The sequence below is a fragment of the Oncorhynchus clarkii genome, chromosome 9 (assembly GCF_045791955.1).
Source record: "Oncorhynchus clarkii lewisi isolate Uvic-CL-2024 chromosome 9, UVic_Ocla_1.0, whole genome shotgun sequence".
Taxonomy (NCBI): Eukaryota; Metazoa; Chordata; class Actinopteri; order Salmoniformes; family Salmonidae; genus Oncorhynchus; species Oncorhynchus clarkii.
In genome coordinates, this window is record NC_092155.1 from 3132156 (window position 1) to 3139380 (window position 7225).

Genomic DNA, 7225 nt, shown 5'->3' on the forward strand with positions numbered 1-7225 from the left:
ATGAATGATGTAGCATGTTGTGTTTGTTGTGAATGATGTAGCATGTTGTGTTTGTTGTGAATGATGTAGCATGTTGTGTTTGTCATGAAAATGTAGCATGTTGTGTTATGAATGATGTAGCATGTTGTGTTATGAATGATGTAGCATGTTGTGTTTGTTATGAATGATGAAGCATGTTGTGTTATGAATGATGTAACATGCTCTTCCAGCTCTTCTGAACTAGTCTTTCTGTCATACAAACATAAGAGGATAAACTAAAGGATAACAATAAAACCTGTAATATTTACTACAAATATAAGATAATAGACAAGCACCCAGGTTGATCTGGATATAAAATATAAATATGTGTTTTAAGATCTCTTGTAAAAACAGCTGCACCTTGACAATGTACCTCAGGTGGTAAAAATGTAGTTGAGAATCTAAAATAACACTAGGTTTTCTATCTTTGCCTGTTAATAATTACATTTTGCAACTCTCTCTGTGCTTTTGTTCAACAATAAGTACCTCGGTCAAGTCTTGATTTACTGAAGGAAATTGTGAGAAAACCAAGTATTTAAATCACTAATACAGTCTAATATTTTTCCATGGAGCAGAAATCCTCTGGTGTCACAGAAATTGAAAATCGTGTATCGTCTGCGCAGCATTGAAAATCTGATAACTGATAAGGGGTAACCTATATAAACTGAACAGTACCATTTCTTAATTAATACTGCGTTCAGTATTACCCTGTTATGGGCAACAAGGTGGTATAAATCCCCAGTGATGATCAGATAAAGCAACATCAACAATAGAGGATATGTCAATAGAAAGACCCTTGGTAATAACCAGGTCCAGAGTATGGCTGTGGTTATGGGTGGGCCCAGTAGAAAGCCCCTTGGTAATAACCAGGTACAGAGTATGGCTGTGGTTATGGGTGGGCCCAGTAGAAAGCCCCTTGATAATAACCAGGTCCAGAGTATGGCTGTGGTTATGGGTGGGCCCATTAGAAAGCCCGTTGGTAATAACCAGGTCCAGAGTATGGCTGTGCTTATGGGTGGGCCCAGTAGAAAGCCCCTTGGTAATAACCAGGTACAGAGTATGGCTGTGGTTATGGGTGGGCCCAGTAGAAAGCCCCTTGATAATAACCAGGACCAGAGTATGGCTGTGGTTATGGGTGGGCCCAGTAGAAAGCCCGTTGGTAATAACCAGGTCCAGAGTATGGCTGTGCTTATGGGTGGGCCCAGTAGAAAGCCCCTTGGTAATAACCAGGACCAGAGTATGTCTGTGGTTATGGGTGGGCCCAGTAGAAAGCCCCTTGGTAATAACCAGGACCAGAGTATGGCTGTGGTTATGGGTGGGCCCAGTAGAAAGCCCCTTGGTAATAACCAGGTCCTGAGTATGGCTGTGCTTATGGGTGGGCCCAGTAGAAAGCCCCTTGGTAATAACCAGGTACAGAGTATGGCTGTGGTTATGGGTGGGCACAGTAACATGTTGGATAAAGTCCATAGAGCTAAAATGATTCAGAAATTCAATGGCCTTGGAGTCAGTCTATTTGTCAACATTTAAATCGCCCAACACAATGATTTTATCACAGTTCACAAGGACAATAGACAATAGTTCAGAGAAATCAGTAAATAATGTGGGCTATACAAGGTTATGATGCTCTGGTGGCTGACATTTAAACAGTATAGCATGATGCTCTGGTCTGGTGGCTGACATTTAAACAGTATATCATGATGCTCTGGTCTGGTGGCTGACATTTAACCAGTATAACATGATGCTCTGGTCTGGTGGCTGACATTTAAACAGTATAACATGATGCTCTGGTCTGGTGGCTGACATTTAAACAGTATAACATGATGCTCTGGTCTGGTGGCTGACATTTAAACAGTATAACATGATGCTCTGTTGGCTGACATTTAAACAGTATAACTTGATCCTCTGGTCTGGTGGCTGACATTTAAACAGTATAACATGATGCTCTGGTCTGGTGGCTGACATTTAAACAGTATAACATGATGCTCTGGTCTGGTGGCTGACATTTAAACAGTATAACATGATGCTCTGGTCTGGTGGCTGACATTTAAACAGTATAACATGATGCTCTGATGGCATTTAAACAGTTGTGAGTTGATACAATATTGATCTTTTTCCTGTACTGGTCCCCCGATTCGAACCTACAACCCTGGCATTGCTAGGGCCATTCTCTACCAACTGAGCCTCATGGGAAACACACACACACACACACACACGCACACACACACACACGCACACGCACGTGCACGCACGCGCACGCACACGCACGCACGCACACGCACACACACACAGGCATATAACTGTATCTAACTACACATTAAACACAGACCTGTTGGGGTCTATAAATGTATCTAACTACACATTAAACACTGAGACCTGTTGGGTGTATAAATGTATCTAACTACACATTAAACACTGAGACCTGTTGGGTGTATAAATGTATCTAACTACACATTAAACACTGAGACCTGTTGGGGTGTATAAATGTATCTAACTACACATTAAACACTGAGACCTGTTGGGGTGTATAAATGTATCTAACTACACATTAAACACTGAGACCTGTTGGGGTCTATAAATGTTCCTGTGGTGTTGGAGGTCTTCACTGTAGTAGACTGGATCAGCACCTCTGTCCCTCACTCATCTCTCTCTCCTCTCTCTTTACCTAGTGACCCTGTTCATCAGAACGTCATGGTGTTGGAGGTCTTCACTGTAGTAGACTGGATCAGCTCCTCTGTCCCTCACTCATCTCTCTCTCCTCTCTCTTTACCTAGTGACCCTGTTCATCAGAACGTCATGGTGGATGGAAAAAGATGCTCTCTTCAGCAGTGGTGAATAACCACAACCCTGTCAGTCCATCTCTTTACTTCTCCTTTCTCGTAAATTCTCTCTCCCTCCTTCCCTTTTCGTAACCAACTGCGGCCTTGACCTCCAACAGTATCAGCAACAGAGAGGTGTGAAGTTTCCACAACAGAGAGAGTCAGATTACAGAGTTCGAGTTAGTTTATCATGAAAACATATAGACACCACTAACTGGAACTATCAACCACATAGTTAGTCAGTTTATCATGAGAACATACAGGCACCACTGACTGGAACCAGCTGACAGTATCAGTTGTAAAGACTTCATTACTACTAACAGAAGGAAAGTTGTAGTGTTTTGTCCATGATGAATGTTGGAAAGACTTCATTACTACTAACAGAAGGACAGTTGTAGTGTTATGTCCATGATGACTGATGTAAAGACTTCAATGTGTTTTATATTCTAATTCTAAATGTATCTCTTTGCCAACTTGTCAAATAAAGCTTCCTAAAATGTGTCAGTGTGTCACTTTCATGAGTTTGGAGTAATAACAACTACTGAAGACATTGTCTCTAATCTAGTGGAGTAATAACATGTTCCACTACAGAAGACATGGTCTCTAATCTAGTGGAGTAATAACATGTTCCAATACTGAAGACATTGTCTCTAATCTAGTAGACTATAAACATGTTCCACTACTGAAGACATTGTCTCTAATCTAATGGAGTAATAACATGTTCCACTACTGAAGACATTGTCTCTAATCTAGTGGAGTAATAACATGTTCCACTACTGAAGACATTGTCTCTAATCTAGTGGAGTAATAACATGTTCCACTACTGAAGACATTGTCTCTAATCTAAGTTGGGCCTTTCAATTTCTGGAAAATTAACAACTCAGGAAGAATGTTTCACTTCTCTTTTTGACTTCTTTAACCCCAAAGCCTAGTCAGTCTTGCGATATTGTGCCTTTGGGTTTGGAAATGTCTGGTGGGTTTTTAGCACCAATAGAGAAGGTGTGAATCTTAAGCAACCTGCTAAAACGTTGTTTGAAGTACAATAGACCAACATAGTTACTGTAGTAGGTCAAAGCTGTGTGCTGGAAAACCTTGGTAGAGCATGGGTGTAGAAGGCATTGCGGTGTTCATGTGAATTTCCTTTATTTTTCGGCTAAAGACCAATGCCTACTTCTCACCTAAAATGTACTTTTTTATTTGTAATTAAACACAGTGCATTCAGAAAGTATTCATACACCTATTTCCACATTTTGTTGTGTCTGAATTCAAAATGTATTAAATAGATCTTATTTCTCACTCACCTACACACAATACCCCAAAATGACATCACAATACCCCACAATGACATCACAATACCCCACAATGACATCACAATACCCCACAATGACATCACAAAACCCCACAATGACATCACAATACCCCATAATGACATCACAATACCCCATAATGATATCACAATACCCCACAATGACATCACAATACCACACAATGACAAAGTGAAAACATGTTTTTAGAAATGGACCCCTGATTCAATACATTAACTCTGTACATTAACTCTGTACTCTGTATATTGTCTCGCTATTGATATTTTACTGCTGCTCTTTAATGTTACTTTTATTTCTTATTCTTATTCGTCTTTTTTAAACTGCATTGATGGTTAAGGGCTTGTATAAGTAAGCATTTCATGGTAAGGTTGAATTCGGCGCATGTGACAAATAATTTATATTTGATAATAATAATATGTGATTTGATGTTAGAATATAATTTTGCAGCGAATAGTGATTGTAAGGATTTCTGTCTCTAAGAGGTGTAAGTATTTCTGGGTAAGTCTCTAAGAGCTGTAAGCATTTCTGGGTAAGTCTCTAAGAGCTGTAAGTATTTCTGGATAAGTCTCTAAGAGCTGTAAGTATTTCTGGGTAAGTCTCTAAGAGCTGTAAGCATTTCTGGGTAAGTCTCTAAGAGCTGTAAGTATTTCTGGGTAAGTCTCTAAGAGCTGTAAGTATTTCTGGGTAAGTCTCTAAGAGCTGTAAGGATTTCTGTCTCTAAGAGGTGCAAGTATTTCTGGATAAGTCTCTAAGAGCTGTAAGGATTTCTGTCTCTAAGAGGTGCAAGTATTTCTGGATAAGTCTCTAAGAGCTGTAAGGATTTCTGGATAAGTCTCTAAGAGGTGCAAGTATTTCTGGATAAGTCTCTAAGAGCTGTAAGTATTTCTGGGTAAGTCTCTAAGAGCTGTAAGTATTTCTGGGTAAGTCTCTAAGAGCTGTAAGTATTTCTGGGTAAGTCTCTAAGAGGTGCAAGTATTTCTGGATAAGTCTCTAAGAGCTGTAAGTATTTCTGGGTAAGTCTCTAAGAGCTGTAAGGATTTCTGGGTAAGTCTCTAAGAGGTGCAAGTATTTCTGGATAAGTCTCTAAGAGCTGTAAGTATGTTCAGCTGGTCCAGTCTGTGTTAATATCCTCTCTCTCTCCTGTGTTTAGTTCCAGGTGGATCTGGTCCAGTCTGTGTTAATATCCTCTCTCTCTACTGTGTTTAGTTCCAGGTGGATCTGGTCCAGTCTGTGTTAATATCCTCTCTCTCTCCTGTGTTTAGTTCCAGGTGGATCTGGTCCAGTCTGTGTTAATATCCTCTCTCTCTCCTGTGTTTAGTTCCAGGTGGATCCGGTCCCGGTGATGTGACCTATGCTGATATCAACCACACAGAGAAGAGACAACACAACAGGAGGAGAGGTGGGAAGAAGGGAGAGACCAACAACACTTCCCTAAATAATGTCGTCTTTCTGAAGTAAATATGTTTTTACCGTGTTTTTGACATGTCACTAGTTGTAACCTGCTTATGTGTTTCTATCAGAGAAGGTCATTCCAGACCCTGTCTACTCAGCAGTGAAGACAGATAGACAGAGATACAGGTCAGAAGGTCGTTCCAGACCCTGTCTACTCAGCAGTTTTTATATTTTTATTTCACCTTTATTTAACCAGGTAGGCTAGTTGAGAACAAGTTCTCATTTGCAACTGAGACCTGGCCAAGATAAAGCATAGCAGTGTGAACAGACAACACAGAGTTACACATGGAGTGAACAATTAACAAGTATGTTTTACAGTACAGAGACCTTAAAACCGGTGTAATGTGTTCTCTCTGTCTGGTGTTGGTCAGTACCCTGCAGCATTCTGTATGTTTTACAGTACAGAGACCTTAAAACTGGTGTAATGTGTTCTCTGTCTGGTCTTGGTCAGTACCCTGCAGCATTCTGTATGTTTTACAGTACAGAGACCTTAAAACTGGTGTAATGTGTTCTCTCTGTCTGGTCTTGGTCAGTACCCTGCAGCATTCTGTATGTTTTACAGTACAGAGACCTTAAAACTGGTGTAATGTGTTCTCTCCGTCTGGTCTTGGTCAGTATCCTGCAGCATTCTGTATGTTTTACAGTACAGGGACATTAAAACCGGTGTAATGAGCACGTGATGCCGCGGAGCTGAGCAGACGTTGACAACCCGAGCTCTTCACAGTTATTCAATTTTTTACCTAAATAACAACGTTGAAACAATATTCTAACATCGGCTGATGAATTGTCAAGTACTTACCTTCCCAAAGAGCCATGGACCTCCGACCGAGAAGCAAGAAGGACGACCAAAACGTTGTTGATTCCCAAGATAACGATAACGCTACAGCTAGCAAGATTAGCATTAGCCCTCATAACTCAGACGACAGTTCCAGACTGTTGCTCTCAGCAGCCTCTTGCGAGCCTGCCGACATGCTGGCTACTCTCCTCTGGGAAATTCAGGATGGTAACAGAGGTCTTTCTATGAAAATGGATAAGAAATCGGCTGAACTCCATTCTTCAATTGAAGACCTGAAATCCTCCATGAATGATCTCCTTTTGAGAACGACTGAGGCAGAGTTGCGCATTAGCACAGTTGAAGATACCATCGCTAGACATGACCAGGTCTTGATACAACTGCAAAAGGACAATACCTACCTCAAAAACAAGGTAGATCAGATGGAGAACCAGAGTAAACGTAGTAATATCCGTGTGGTGGGATTGAAAGAGGACAGCGAGGGCCGTGACCCGGTCCGTTTCTTCACTCAATGGATCCCGGAGGTCCTAGGCATTATCCACTTCACCAAGCCGCTGGAAATCCAACGCGCCCACAGAACATCAGCGCTGAAACCCCGGCCAGATGAGCCCCCACGAGCCGTCCTGATCAGGTTCCTCCGTTTCCAAGACAGAGAGAAGATACTGCAACTCGCAAGAGTCAAAGGGTGACATCACCATCGATGGAAAGAGGGTCAGCCTTTTCCCAGATATGAGCGCGGATCTCGCCAGACGTCGCAAGCAGTTCAGAGCTGCCGCCAAAGCACTGAAGGAGAAGAACATCACCGGCTACCTCATCCACCC

General features: G+C 41.5%; 1 protein-coding gene across 3 annotated transcripts in view; it reads left to right on the forward strand.

Annotated features, from left to right (window-relative positions):
• Window positions 1-3335, forward strand: part of LOC139415759 (low affinity immunoglobulin gamma Fc region receptor II-b-like) — a 57314-nt gene extending 53979 nt beyond the window's left edge. For all 3 annotated transcript variants that reach the window (XM_071163838.1, XM_071163840.1, XM_071163839.1), the window contains one exon: window positions 2790-3335. The gene's annotated coding sequence lies outside the window, so the exon portion shown is untranslated. The remainder of the gene's footprint in view (window positions 1-2789) is intronic.
• The last annotated feature ends 3890 nt before the right edge of the window (window positions 3336-7225 follow it).